Below are 16,355 nucleotides of genomic sequence, written 5' to 3'. Positions count from 1 at the left end.
CACTTGATGGACTTCCAACTGCCACCCTGACTGCTTCCCTCTCCCTGACACAGCGTTCTTCTGCTGCGCGGAGGATGGTCAGACACCTTCCACGCGTCAGAGTACATCCGCATTCCACCATGATAACTTATTTTTTGTCTCCAAAAAGAAACATTATGGGTCGGATGCAGCCATGCCAGTTTGTATGCTTTTTGCCACAGACGCATGTGCGACTTTATGCAACTGCCGCTTGTAATGAATTAAAGTAATTACTAATTAGAAATGACAATAGGCCTAAGGTCTAAGTCGCATTAGGGTCTGTTGCAGCAGCCACAACTGTGACTTTATACTAATATAAACCCTTCCTCTGGTGTACAGCTGTGCGTCTGACTGTGCAAAGACTGACACCCACTTTGAACTTCTTTAGATGCTGTAATACAGCTTAGAGCGCCGTTATACGCAAACCATCGGTTGTCTCATCGAAACTTGCACCAGCCCCACGCTAGGTGCAGATTCTCCATCACAGTATGGACTCCAATGTGAGCAATTAAGCACCTGAGCAACCATTTCTGCGACACGCCCACGACACTCCCATAACGCGCCTATAAAACAGGACATCTTCATGCGTCTAAATAGCAGCCTCCCGGTCACTGCCCAGGGACGCCCAGTACATGTCTAGTACATTTCATACACCATGCATCTCAATCAGTACTGCGACCGTGGAACGTATGTGCCGTGGGAGTTTTAGGGATTTTTTTGTAAGTGGCAGTCGCAAAAAATTGCACAATTCTGTGAATATCAGCATTGTGTACAATTCAGAATCAGGTGACACTAAGAGTATTATTTCTCATGACTCCACTTCCCCCCACTTCTGCTACCAGTAGGTGTCCCCCATGGGTCTGTTCTTGGTCCTCTCCTATTCTCCCTCTATACGTCCTGTATAGGTGAGCTCATCAGCTCTTTTGACCTCCAATGTCATCTCTATGTTGATGTCACTCAGATCTACCTTTCCGCCATTGACCTCTCCCTCTCTCTCCTCATTTGTATCTCCAACTACACAACCATCTCTTCTAGCCCTAGAGTTATCCTTGACTCCTCCCTCTCCTTTAAACCACACATTCAGTACCTCTTGCAGTCCTGCCATTTCCATCTCAGAAATGTTTCCAGGATCAGACCCTTTCTCATACTGGAGGCTACTAAGACCCTCATCCACTCACTAGTCATCTCCAGATTGGATTACTGTAACCTCCTCCTATCTGGCCTCACTGACTCCCACCTCTCTAAACTCAAATCTGTCCTCAATGCTGCTGCCTGACTCATCTTCCTGTTCAAACGTTCTAAATCTGAATCCCTCTCCTACAAGCCCTACGCTGGCTCTGCTTCCCCTTTAAAACCCAATTCAAGCTTCTGACACTCAATTACAAAGCTCTCAACCAATCTTTTTCCATTTACATCTCTGACCTTATCTCCCTTCAACCTCCAGCCTGCCCTCTTCACAAAATTATTACTTCCTTCCCCTCTCACCTCCAAGATTTGGCTTGTACTGCTCCCTACCTCTGGAATTCTCTCCCTCTACAAAATGTTAAACGGGCTCTCAAGACCCACTTCTTCACCAAAGCCATCCTGCTCTCATCCTAACCCACTCCCCAATGCTCAATGTCTACCCCATGTGTGTTACCCCTGTCTGTCTGCCCTTCCCCTTTAGATTGTAAGCTCTCACATCCCGAGCAGGGCCCTCTTCCCAAATATTATTTTCATTCCCTTACTTATGCTGTCATCTACTCCATACTCCCTACAACAGGACGTCACCTAACCCTTGGTTTCTGCCACCATGCTGCTTATTTGAGTGTTACGACCTTTAATGGAGCAATGTTTATAAACCATGTACCATGCATTGTCTTGTACTGTAAGTCATTGTTTTCTTGTTTTTGCTTATTTGTTTATGTACTGTGTTAGGCGCTGCAGAACCCATTTGGCGCCATATAAATAAAGAATAATAATAATTTCCAAGATAGGAGTAATTATATAGTCTCAGCGATTGGATTTCGTTCCTTCGTTAGCCTCCTGGTTTTAGCTGTTAAAAGAGGTACAGGTGAACAGTAACAATGTTTATGTGCAGAATCACATTAATGTTTTTTGGATAAATAGTAGTGAGGCTACACACCTTCTGGTGTACTAGATGCAATTTAATTGTGCTCTCCTGAGGCAGTAGTCAGCATTCCTCTTATCCACAATGCTGCATTAACACTAGAAAACATCATGTTTCTGCAGAGATGTCTTTTTTAAAAATTATGGAGGATAGGAAGACTTAATGGGTAAACAGTGTAGGTCAGGTTTCGACAGAGGGTTTGATCTCAGCCTTCATCTTTGGGTGACAAGACCTCGACAGGTCCACAAAAACTGCTAGAGACAGTGTAACGTTTCAGCATACGTTTCTGTGAATTTCACAGATCCACCATTGACAAATCAGTGTGAGCTAAAAACATTTTTTGGAATTCAGATAACATTTGTTTATTGAAACATTGTCTTTGAACAAAATTGTCCTTTAAAATTGTTTGAAATATACTGTATAATAAAAAATACATAATTTTGAACAAATTTTATAGAGAAAAAACAAATTGAGCCAAAATACACTGAATGCTAATTTTTTATATCCTTGAACTTTTGTTTTTAACAACTTCTGGTTCAACCAGTGAAATAAGATTTTCAAACTGATTGACAAATGCAGTATTGTGTTATTCAACCTAGAAATTGAAAACACAGGTGGCTTGCCATCCTTTCAATAGTACCCTATTCCTACTTTCCCACAATACCAGGGGGAATCTTATCGCAGTCCTCAAGTCTGAAATGGATATATTTTCAAAGCGTATGGCGGAGGATTTGACAAATTAAATCTGCTGCCTGGGTGAGTGCCCTCATGCACATGGAAAAAATGCTAAAGACTTAGATCCTCGAACCCTTCAGATTGACACAATGCTGAAAAATAAGTCTCGCTGGGGAAGGATCAGGTCAAAGGTCTTCCCAAGCTGCTCCCTGACCTGCCAGTAACTGTTAACGCATTACAGCAAGCCTCGCTGCATGATAATAATCTCCCATACTGAAACTGAGCAGTTGGTTGGACCTTAGGTTATTGTATGGCCTTTCTAGGAAAAACAGGAGGAGGGCTGTTATGTGAGCTGCTCTCAAAGTGCCTAAATCTTACAGTATCAAAGCCAAATATACAACCCATTTGTCAGCTTCTCGCTTGTTATCATCTTAAAGTAATGGGAATTTGACCTGATGACGGCTAATATTCCACCACGGGAACTCTCAACATGACCTCTCTACAAATGGGTCACAGTCTTACAAATCCTTGATGTTTGACCACCTACTGGTTCTTCTCCTCCACATGGCCCTAAACATAGGCTTAATAATGAAGTAACTATGGTTTACATATATTAACTACAGATATTAGTGGGCCTTTGGCTTTTTTGGCAGAATGGAAACAGCAAGAAGTGTCACCAAATTTTGCCAAATTGGTCCGGAAATATTCCACTGAACATCTCCATATTGTGTGGCCTTAAGGCTCCTTTACGAACCGCCAATGGCGCAGGTTCACGCTGCTTCCCTAATCGCACCTTCTTGTCCCACTAACGCATTTCACCGTGCATTTCACCGTGATGTCACTTCCTGTTACTGAGGGACAGGTGCTGATCACAATTCTATCCCTTAATTGACTATATTAGATATTTAAGGAGCCCCAGGTAAGTGGTTTTTTTTTTTACTTTACCTTGGTTTCTGGTTAACCTATAACAGTGTTGGCTAACCCTGACACTCCAGCTGTTATGGAACTACATAACCCAGCATGCACTGCTACAGTTTTGCTATTAGGGCATGCTAAAACTGTGGCAGGGCATGCTGGGATATATAGTTCCACAACAGCTGGAGTGTCAAGGTTAGCCATCACTGTTCTATAACATGTATTGAACCTTGATTGTCTTGACAAAGGTCATAAGGGACCAAAATGTCAACCTATATGTGACATGTGAGTCTATTATGTAAAAAAACAACTCTTTACAAGTGGAACTGGTGAGTTTTTATTTTATATGCCTGGACCCATGAAGTTGGATTGTATGCCAGAGATACAGTACATTCAACTTTACACATTCTGAGCCTGATTCAGATTTGGGAATAGCGTAAAAAAAAGACCCAGTAACTGTGTCTCTTGGTAACACCATGCTGCACTGCAGGTGGGGCAGATGTAAAATGTGCAGAGAGTTTTAGGGGGTCTATTTATCACGTGTGGAGTAGTTAACCAGTAGAGAAGTTGTCCATAGCAACCAATCAGCTCCTACCTATTATTTTATAGATTGTACTTGATAAATGCTACTTGAAAGCTGATTGGTTGCTATGGGCAACGTCTCCACTGGTTCACTACTCCACACTATTCACTGCTTGATAAATAGACCCCTTAGATTTAAGAGGGGTGTGTCCTAGCTGAAATCTGAATTGCAGTTTAAAAATAAAGCTGTCCAGCATTTGTGGGTATTTACCCTGCATGCAAAACAATATATGTATTTGCACTCCTTCCATTGCAACAAGGTTTGTCCAGGTGCATAGTTACTTGCTCAATCTTACTCTATTCCCAAATCTGAATCAGGCCCTCTATCTCTATTCACTTTCTGTACCATTTGTACTGTGCTATATATAAACTATGCAATGCTCTAAATAGAAAGAAAAACAACATCACAAGGCTCTATAATTGTAGGTTGTGATTGCGGAAAATTGGAGATCAAACATCGATCCTACCTCAGCATTCTTAGTTGTTTTACTACCTTCTGAAGAAAGTATGTAAATGAGTAGAGAAACGCGTTTGCACACCATCCATTGCATCATAATAGATATGAGTTAAATCTACAGACCCTGGGTTATTACAACTGGTGAAATTCTTCTTATTATTGTTATTATTTTTGGAGGGGTGAGGGTGTCAAATAACGGATCTAGCTGTTGTTTTACACAACTAATACTGGAGAGACTGTGAATGGTTTCATAAAAGATTGTCTAACACACTCCATTTATTTGGGTCTGTACATGTTTGAACTGTTTAATCTGGATTCCACCTGTGAATCTATTACCTCTTTGACTTTTTTAATACATGAATGTCTTGGTTATGTTTTTGTTTTACTATCCTAATACAGCTGAGCTATTATTGCTTCAATTACAACATTCTAAATATTGTGTCAATTTAAAATGCTACATTTTAGATACTGAATTTATATAATAAAACAAAATATTAATATATATTTTTTCTGAGAACGGGTCCACTATCTGTGTGGAGTTTATATGTTCTCTCTATGGTCTCCTCCAGGTGCTCCAGTTTTCTCCCACTGTCTCTCCAAAAGAGCATACTGGTAGGACAATTGGATTTGGATTAAATTAACCTGTGTTTGCATGAAAGAGAATTTAGACTTTAAGCTATATTGTGACAAAGATTCTAAACCAGAGTAGGTTTTATAGAAAATAACAGGATACAGGTGATAGAAGATAAACAGCAGTCAATATAATAATGTCAATCCCTCGTGAGTTAAATATTGTACAGTTGAACAGCACTGTGAGGCTCCAATAACACAGTGACAGGCTTGGGCACATGCATACTCTTTTATAGAGTATAGGAAACAAGTCTTGATCCTGCAGCCTAATTGGGTTGACCTTTAAGTCTGGTAACTTAAACCTGTGACTAGTCATGCACAATAGACATGAGATGTTTTTGTGGCTGATCAGTCATGCACAAGCAATAACACAGAATGTGATGTTGTTGAGTCAGATGTGTCACACACATTTAAGAGAGCGTTTAACCATTTAACTTCATGTCAACAAACTAGGTCAAAAATAAAGGTTGAAAAGTAATGTTGGTTATAAAAGGAAGAGAAGAAATGAGGAAAGTTCTACAGAGTAACCAGAAATTATAGCACCTTTTGTGCACACTTAGCTCTGCACCAGTCTTCAGAAACAGTTTCCCATTAGTTTTGTTGATGAAAGGGTCACTGACTATTGTTGATGTTCGAAATTAGCTTTCCAAGTGGAACAGTCCTTTTTAATAATTCTGCTTTCTAATTGAGCTCACATGCATCACTCTCCCCCTTCTGAATAAAGCTAATTGGCCCAGTTATTATTGGCAGGAAGTCTACGGCACTGCGATTTCCATGATAAAAATACAGCGCTGCCAAACTCGCCCCCACTCCCACCCAATACAACTCCATATTATATGTTTCATCACTTTTCATGGCATTGGACCAATCGTTGTTGTAAGATTCAATCTTTGTCATTGTGAGATCTTTTGTTCATTGTTATTCAATGCAAGAAGTCATTTGATATTATTTTATTTAAAAATGGGATGTTTTGGCACTTACCACTCCGAGCAGAAGTTTTATGCTTCAACGTTAAGGGAGCAGGCGATTAAGTTAGACATAAATGGAAATGAGTATATTTTGGGACTTTTCCTACATCCGTCGCAGACTGGGGGAGATTTTTTAATTTTTTGCATTTACTAACAAACCTCATTCAATAGCAACTATGAAAATGTTTTCTGAAATCAAAACCAATTGATGGAAATTAGGGATTGAGCTCATTGTGAGCAACTGTTGGCTATTCAGGGATTTAAATTGTCTTGTTATCTTCATTTAAAATACAGATGTTCCATATTTCTTATAATTTAATGTCGAGTAGGGAACTGTATACCTCCTATACACACAGGATTGACCATTACATTGTGTTAGCTTTCTGCACTGTTTTGTTCATTGCTCGCTTACATTGACGTCACATGGCATAATGACTACCAGACATCTGAAATCTGTAGAATACAGTATGAGGATTGTAAAATATATATGTGTGGGCGGATGTATGTTCATGTATCGATAGATAGATAGATAAATATCTCATACTTGCCAACTCTCCCAGTAGGCCCCATGCATTAGAGCCCTGCCCATGCGTCCTCAGCGCTCTAAGCAGCAGCTGTCTACCTCCTATAGTGCCAGAGTACCCATCTCAAAAGATAAGCGCGTGGCAGTGGCGTCACAAGGCGGGTGCGGGGGGTGCGGCCCGCCGAGGGGTGACACCAAGGTGCAGGATCCCCCTCAGTGACAGGAGCCGGGTGCTGCACTATAGCATTAAGTGCAGCACTCGGCTCCTGTCAGTGAGGGAGCCGGCACTGCCCATGCCCACACCTCCTGCACCACCCGCCGGCACCACCCCATTGATACCTAATGTATCATTTTGTTAACCACGGCCACGGGCCGGGTTCGCGCCGCGAGGCCACGCCCCTCCCGAAGGCCCGCCATGTGAGGCCACGCCCCCAACACACCCCTCCCGAAGACCACGCCCCCATTTCGGCAGGTGCCGCGCGCATGGCGTCCCTCCCCGCACCGGGTGTCACCGTGGGGAGGGACGCCACTGGCGCGTGGTGCACCTGGATCGCTGATCTCCTCTTACTGTTAGCAGTGGGTGGGGATGAAGATGACATGTCATGAGAGTGGGGGGGAGGGTGCACTAAGCTTTGTAGAGTAGGGCAGATGTACTAAGCTCTAGAAAGTGATAAACTGGGGAGTGATAAACTACCAGCCAATCAGCTCCTACCTGTCATTTTTCAAACACAGCCTGTAAAGTGACAGTTAGAAGCTGAGTGGCTGGTCGTTTATCACTTTCCAAATGATCACTTTCCAGAGCTTAGTACATCTCCCACCATAAAGTGCAGAGTGATAAAGTACCAACTAATCAGCTCGTAACTGTCACTTTACAGTGTTTGAAAAATGGCCGAGCTGATTGGTTTATACTTTACCACCCTCCACTTTATCTCCAAGGCTTAGTGCATCTCCCCCATGGTGTCTTATCCCAGAGTACTACAAGTCTCAGCATGATAGTGTAGCCCTATTGACATAAGGGCTAATAGTCTATAGGTACATATAGGGTATATGGTATCTCATATATATTGAGAGTGCTGTCTGGCACCTCAATGTATTTATACCTTAGGCGTAAATAGGGTTAGACATTGTGGTGTTTTAATGTAAGGTTATGTATTTATTGTTATATGTAGTGTGTATTTACACGTGTAGCATGTGAGGGGGTAGGTAGAGTTATAGCAGACGCAGTGCTTGAATTTTACATTTAGGTGACAGGAGACAGGAGGCTCGAGCACAAGAAGGTGCTAGAAACGGCACGAGCGGTCAGCTGACCATGGAGCTCGTGCAGAGAGCGGGAAGCAGAGAGGTCGCACGGCGCTAGTTAGAGCATATAAGAGCTGCGCTGGCGCTATTACTCAGTCTGCCATTCCCCCCTCCAGAGCCCACATTAATACTCACCAGCGCTGGGTAGCGAGAGCGCTGAGCAGCATTGTGGTGGCCAGTGTGGGGCTGAGCTGAGGAGAAGCCGGAGATCAGCCCAGCTGACATCTCCGGGGCTGGGTCATCAGCGGTAACTAGATAGCGAAGTGGCGTAGCTAGACGCGCCCATTGGTAGATACAGCGGAAGCTGAAGTTACCTCCTCCGGAGCTCACAGTGTGGGGAAGGACCGCTGTATGCTGTCAGCTTCATCCGGAGCCTCCTGAGTGAGTAGGTAGTGACAGCAGCGCCGCGCTCACAGGCAGTGAGTATAATTGCACAAACACTCACACCAGAGCCACTTTAATATATGCAGCCAACCCAGCTTCCCTATAGTATTTACAGCGGAATGAGCTGGCAGTGGAGAGGGAATCGGTATGAAATACCGCCGGCCGCATCGATTCCCAGCAGCGCCTGGCCGACAGATGAGCAGAGGCCGGCAGCGGAAGCCCGACAGCACTGGAAATCCCAATCGTCCCTAAGGTAAGTATAAACTAACCCCCTAACCCTAACGCTCCTTAGGGGTGCCTAACCCTATCCTCCCCCCCAAGTGCCTAACCCTAATCCCCCCTATAAGTGCAAAACCCTAACCCCCCTTTCCCCGCTGCCTAAATCTAAGTCCCCCTTGGGGGTGCCTAACCCTAACACTCCCTCCCCCTAGCCTAATCCTAACCCTCCCGGGGGGGGTGCCTAACCCTAAGTCCCCCCCGGGTGCCCTAACCCTCCCCACCTGCGGCTGTCCGCTCGCGGCGTTCGGCATCCCTTTGATCGGGATGCCAGACGGCCCTCTCCCGGTGTCGGGGAAATGTCAGGCATCTACATCTGGATGCCCGGCATTTCACCCTCGCCAGGATATGACAGTCGGGAAGCCGGCTGCCGGTACTAAGGCAGCCAGTTTCCCAATTGTATACCGTGGAGAGAAACATAATAGCCCAGGGATATAGCCAACCTCAGGAGACATTGTTATAGGGACCTGCAGTTTACAAAAGGTCACTTAATGATCATTAAATGAGGGATAACGTAGAAGCAAAGTATCCTTCAATCCCTATACCAATCTTAAGGAGGATTCACATGTACACAGGGAGCAGCCTGTTGCTGGATAAGTGCATCCATATAATAAACTAAGAAGAAGTCAACTTATACCCCTTTTACACCAGAGCAAAAACCTGGGTTATTGCTGGTTCTACCCGGGTCGCAGCTCAGTGTAAAAGGGTCCCTGAAAAATAACCTGGGTGACCCTGCAATCCAACCCAGGTAGCTACCAGGGTTGGACCCAGGATGGACCCAGGTAATGGTGCAGTGTAAACGGCGCAACTCGGGTTATATGACCTGGATCATGCCTAAAATGAGCGGATTGGTGGTTGTGGAGCAGTCACCTCCCACTTTTTATGACCTCACAGGTTTAGCAGGGAAGACCTGAGTTCAGTGTGAACAGGGCTGACCTGGGAGTAACCCAGATCAAAGGTGCAGTGTAAATGGGTCTGACCAGGGTTGGAACCATGTCCAAAAACCCAGGTCGGACCTTGGTTTTTGGTGGAAAAGAGGTATTAGTAACCAAGTAAACAGAATTGTTTCCATACATTGCAGCAGCTAATAGTAGAGGCAGTTGAGAACATTCAGCTTTGCAGTAAGGGAATATTATTCAAGGATAAAAATAGAATATCAAACTCTTTATTGATATACCCCAGCAATTTATTATTGGTATTGAAATACTTTAATAACACACAGCCTCTTGCTCTTACTCTGCATAAATCCCACAAGAAAGTGTTTTTAAAGTAATGGTGATTCGTTAAACCTATGTGCTCCTGAGGAAGATATTGCCGGGAAAATTGCTTTAAATTCAGCAGAGACATTTCTTACACCCAGCGGAGCACAAACGAGACTATTAATATTTCAATATTGAACTCATAAAGGACAAAGGGATATTTAAAAGAGACATTACCGACATTTTACTAACGGGACTTAATAAGAGTAAAGGGCTCTTAGTATGTTTTAATAGAGGTACTACTGTAATCCTTTATGTGAAAGCTGTATTGCAAATATATAGTGTCCATGCATGTTATTATCCTATAAAAGGAACTTGTTACCAATTTTATTGTGAAGTACTTACCTGAAGCAGAGGTTTGGGAGAGATCCAGCACCGCAGTCTTCTGTGAAAGAAATGAAAGGTGGTAAATTAAGTGTTAAGGAGCGTACACACGGTCAGATTTGTCAGACTTGTCAGATTTGTCAGATGAACGACTGAACGATTGAACGATTTGAACAATTTGAACGATTTTACCAAAGTTTTGAACGATTTGAACGATTTGAACGATTGAACGATTGAACGATTTTTGACTGCATTAAAATGAATGGAATCGTCCAAGTCTGACTGCAAACCCATCAGATGTCAGATATCGTTATCTGACAAACGGGAACGCGCATCGTTGATCGTCCATCGTTCAGGCATGTCAGATGTGAACGATTTTCCTTCAGATATGAACGACTGAACGATTTTTAAATCGTTATCGTTCATATCTGAAGGAAAAATCTGATCGTGTGTATGCACCATTACTGTTATAAGGTATAGATAATAACTCATAGAAAATTATTATACCCTACACACTCAGTCAATAGGTTTTCCCAGGCAAACCTCAATTAGCTTGGGTGGAGGCCCGATCTTACAATTGATACTTATTACACCTGGTGACATTGAGGGTTACAATAGCACCTCTCATTGGGGGCTATTCAATTCCGCGCAATGCCGAATAGCCCCCAGGGAGGGGGCTCTCGGAGCTATTCAAGTCACCGTGCTGTTTGCCTGGTCGGGAATTGGTTAAGTCAGAAAATAATGGTTCTCGCGACTTAACCTTGATGTTTAGGTTTGAGAACCGGCATTCTCCGACTAAAGTGCTGGCCGCGCTAAGCCGGAAATCAGCCGCGCGGCCGACACTTTAGTCGGATTTCTCCTCGCATCATCAGGGTGTGAAAAGAAAACCTTTTAGTCGCCCTAACAGTGCAGTGAATTGAATAGCTCCAGGAGCTCCCTCCCGGGTCTACTTAGCATCGGATGAATGAATGAATCGCAATTAGGGTGTGCAGTCCAAGCCCCCTCCCCCTTTCCACTATATTTGTGTATATATTGAACACTTGAAGGCTGAGACTCCTTTTGCTTGGTATTTGCACCCCACCCATCTGCCCTTAAGTGTTTTTAATTAGAACAGCATTGCTGTCTACATATTAGAATGGGCACTATTATAGGTATATAGGGCTCTATTTACTACAATCCACATGTTGAATGCAGATTGTAGTGTGATATGAGTGCCTGAATTCGCATTGCGAATTCAGACAATATAACATGGATTTACTAAAAATCCCTTGCAGGGACAGAGCTTGCGATAAAGCTCTGTCCCTGCGAATCCCTTCCACACACTTATCCCGGTATCTTCGCAAAAAATACAGCGACAAGTGCCTGTACATGTGCCAACCGGCCATCACTATGCCTCGCCCCATTGCTAAGCCCCGCCCCCTGTGGTCATGACCCCCCCTGCTACCCTTTCCCTCCCCCCACGACCCCCCTCCCTTAATTACACTTACCTCAGGTGATTGGTGCTCCGGTGATGTCCTCCGTGGCTCCGGTCAGCTGACATCCCATCCTGCACTGGGATCCGGTCAGGTGAAGACCGGGCTCCAGTGCAGGATGGGAGACCAGCTGATTGGAGGGAGGACATCACTGGAGCACCGATTAGTAACTTTGTCCAGATCACATTTACCATTACAATTATGGGAAATGCGATCTGCTTAATAAAAATAAGTGATAATTAGGGCTTGGAGTACAATTTTACGAATTCTACTCCAATTGCCCTTTCGTAACTTTAGGTGATACTAAAATAATGTGAAAAGGGTGTGATAAAACTCTTTTTCACTTTATATTAGTAAAAATAATGTTAATATATAGAGACCATAATGTGTTAGTATTAGGGATGTTAGGGACCCATCTTGTGGGGTTCACCTTGATGGGGTGGATGGGCAAACATTTTTGGCCAAATATGTACAAAGAACCTGAGTTATACTCCATGTTAATTGAAGAGTTTATCAGGATTAATTTGACTATCATTGTTCTTAGTACTTAGAGTGTGCGCCTGCATTCTATGTCCCCTGCACAATTGCAAACTCTCCCAGCAAGCACCGTGCATTAGAGCCCCGCCCATGCTTCCTCAGCTCTCTAAGCAGTAGCTGCCTACCTCCTGTAGTGCCGAAACACCCGTCACAATAGATGAGTATGTGGATGCCTGGATCACTGAGCCCCTCCTCCTCTGACTGTCAGCAGTGGGCCGGGGATGAAGATGGTTTATATTACTCTCCACTTTATCTCCAAGGCTTAGTGGGTCTCCCTGAGAGAGTGAAAAAGAGGAGAGTGTACTGGAGCCACATGAGGAGCACCTTCCGCTAGGCCAGTTTGAGTGAGCCCAATGCAAAATAGCAGACATGGAAATATATACAAGAAGCTATAAGCGGAACAGAATGTGAGCAAGACAAAAGAAGAGTTAAGAGAAGTGAAGGGGGGTGGGGGCAACAACTTTTTTTATTAGCAGATAAAATATTTACTCGATTATAGAAAAAATGGAGGGGACCTGCACTTTAAAAATTACCTCTATATACCTTGTGGGGTCAGTATAGAGATGTTTTGGTTTCGGTTCTAATTCATCCTTGTGTTTTGGTTTTGATAAAACCACCCTCAAGTGTTATAGTTTCGGTTTCGGGTCTGGATTAAAAAAAAATAATTGTTAAGATAGCTAAAATCATGTTATTTTGGGCCTGTTTTTGTTCCTACAGTAGTATTATTATTATTATTAACATTAATAACTCTAATTTTCAGTCATTTCCAGTCCATTTTGACCACGTCACAGCTCACAATATTGTATTCACCCATATTGGCCAAAGGCTGCAGCGAGCTGACTAGTTATAGAAAGCTACAGAGCAGCGGCAACACGCAACAGTTCAACTTCAAGAATATGGCAAATCTAGTGTTTGTGGCTATAAATCGGGATTACTATTAGCACTGTTGCATCCAAAATGAGTGTCCTGAAAATTATAGCTAGTGTAATTTTCTATGATGTAAGCTGCAAATTATAAGCACACATAGGGGCCTATTCATCACTTAATTTCTACAAAAGCTGGTGAAAATTAACATTTTCACCTGCAATTGTAGAAATTAAATTATCGGACCATTCATTAAGATGGTAAAGTAGGAGATATCACAGATATCTTCTGCTTACCTTCCTCTCGTGGATTGGCCCTCTGTCCCCATACACTAGTATCACAGATATCTCCTACTTACCTTTCTCTCCCGGAATGGCCAGCTGTCCCCCTACACTAGTATCACAGATATCTCCTGCTTACCTTTCTCTTGCAGAATGGCCCGCTGTCCCCATACACTAGTATCACAGATGGCTCCTGCTTACCTTTCTCTCCCGGAATGGCCCGCTGTCCCCATACACTAGTATCACAGATATCTCCTGCTTACTTTTCTCTCCCGGAATGGCCCACTGTCCCCATACACTAGTATCACATATATCTCCTGCTTACCTTCCTCTCCCGGAATGGCCCATTGTCCCCATATACTAGTATCACATATATCTCCTGCTTACCTTCCTCTCCCGGAATGGCCCGCTGTCTCCATATACTAGTATCACAGATATCTCCTGCTTACCTTCCTCTCCCGGAATTGCCCGTTGTCCCCATACACTAGTATCACAGATATCTCCTTACCTTTTTCTCGCAGATTGGCCTGCTGTGCCCATACACTAGTATCACATATATCTCCTGCTTACCTTCCTCTCGCGGATTGGCCCGCTGTCCCCATACACTAATATGGGGACAGAATTCATAAAGCTCTGAATTGTGAGAGCATTCACCATCTTCAGATGCCGAGTGCTCTTGCTACCTGCTCCTGTCCTATGGGAAGGAGTCCCGGGTTGCGACGAGAGATCTCCACCAACTGTCCGGCTCCTTCCGCCGGACATCAGGGCTCTTGTGACCAAAAGGAGCAGTGAAGCCACTCAAGGGGACAGCTGATTTTCGGATCAGTTGTCTCCGTGCCGGAGCAATGATGAATTGCTCCGGCGTCCACGGCGATTAATTATTAATTAGACCTATAATTCGTAAGTATATTGTACAGAGTGTAGTGTAACCTTGGGCACCTAAAACACTTAATAAGCAGCAGATCAATTATAAGGTTATATCCAACAATAGCCAATCAAAATGGTAAAAACAGTGAGGTGATAATCAACCTGCGCTATAGTTAAGAAAAGGAACATAATACTTTCCTTGAATCTTTATCTTTATATCATGGATAATCAATGTTCATTCTAGATGCATATTCCATATGAAACATAAAGTCAGAAATAAAACCATAGTGCAATACGGTAGACAAATTTATTAATTCTAAAATATCAAGTTAAAAAACAATGTGCAAATAAAGCTTGAAGGTGCATGAGAATTATTCTGAAAACAGATCAGATAATGTTATGGGGAATTGCCAGATATTCCTCATTTAAAGGGCCCATAGTTGGTATAAGTAGAAGGTCTCCGGAAATCTTATGAGGGTGCCCTCTGTGCCAGGAAATACTGGAATCCTTCCCAAAGGTACTTCCACCAGTCACTCTTTAACCAACATGTTTCGAGAGCTATAGGCTCTATTCCTGAAGGTAGTGTGACTGTATTGCTCAGAAAATGTATTTTTATACCCTGATTCTGGATTACATCCCGATCACAGGGTCATTGGTATCACCATATCGAAAAAAACTTCTCAAAAACAAATTTCCTAAATCTCACATACTTTGTTTCATATTCCCTTTAGTCTCTTATATTCTTTTAAATCATGCATCTGAATGGGGATTTTAAAAGGAGTATCCAAATAATTTCGCCGTACCAGACTCCTTTTTAGAGCCCCATTCAGATGCATGATTTCAAAAATAAAAATACAAATTACAATAAAAACGTGGAGGGTTTGTCTGTGGGAGGGTTTTCAGGGACAGCAGGGAGGGGTGGGGGAGGGCTAAATTGGGCATTTAGGAAACATGGATCTTTCTGTTTGTGATGTTTTTGAAGGAATCCATGCAGTTTAAGACACTTTTAAAATAAAAGCAAAAATACAGTGATTTCTCATCCCTGACACCCTACAGGAATCTCTCTTCAGAAGGACCCTGTAGAGAAAATATTGGAAATGGTCATAATCAATTTTTTCCTGGAAAGAAAAAATGTTCAGTTTTAAGGTTAACTGTTAAAGTCTACAAGTTGCTATGTTAAAATAAAACTAAATGTGTATGCAAAAAACTATAAAACACTATTACTATTCAGAGACCAAAAAATATATGATTTTGCAAGCTACAAAACACTAATGCCCCAGTAAAGTACTGTAATTTATGCTACTGAGCAGTGGTCAACAATAGAATTGTCCTTGGGCCCTCCCACTCACCCTTATATTGTATATTAAAAAGTTCATGCACAGTTTAATAAACCAAGCACTTCAGTGGCAGGGACTGATACTTTTGCGGCAGAAGTGCTTGGTTTCTTTGGGCCCCCCAAAACAAGCTACCAATGGGCGTAAGGTGACTAACAGCATTGCTAATCATCTCTATAGGAGGAATATGTCATTATCACCCTCATCAGTGTTGTTAATATCATCATCACACAATATTAGCTATTTTTTACTAGAATCTACCATTACAGGAGTCTCTGTACTTTGTTGTAATTGGCATCAAAGGTCTTCTTTATGGAATTTGTAGTTCATTTTTATAAACTTCAGTTTTTCCACAATTTAAGGAAGTAGCCTCTAATGCCAATTGCTCACAAGGTTCCCAGCTGTGCTAAACACTCTTACCAAGTACACACTGGAGGGTGGGCAGCTTAAGTGCATTAAAGCCAGTTTGTACAAGGGGCTCCAAATTGCCTTTTTCTTCCTCCCGGTAATCAAAAAGAGTGTGTGACTGTTTGTATATTATCATTAAAATAATCCTCCACCATTCTATTGATGCTTAGTG

This window comes from Taudactylus pleione, unplaced genomic scaffold (assembly GCF_031769625.1).
Source record: "Taudactylus pleione unplaced genomic scaffold, aTauple2 ptg000571l, whole genome shotgun sequence".
In the NCBI taxonomy this organism is placed as follows: domain Eukaryota; kingdom Metazoa; phylum Chordata; class Amphibia; order Anura; family Myobatrachidae; genus Taudactylus; species Taudactylus pleione.
The sequence above is the reverse complement of the archived record's forward strand: the minus strand, read 5'-3'. Positions refer to the sequence as shown.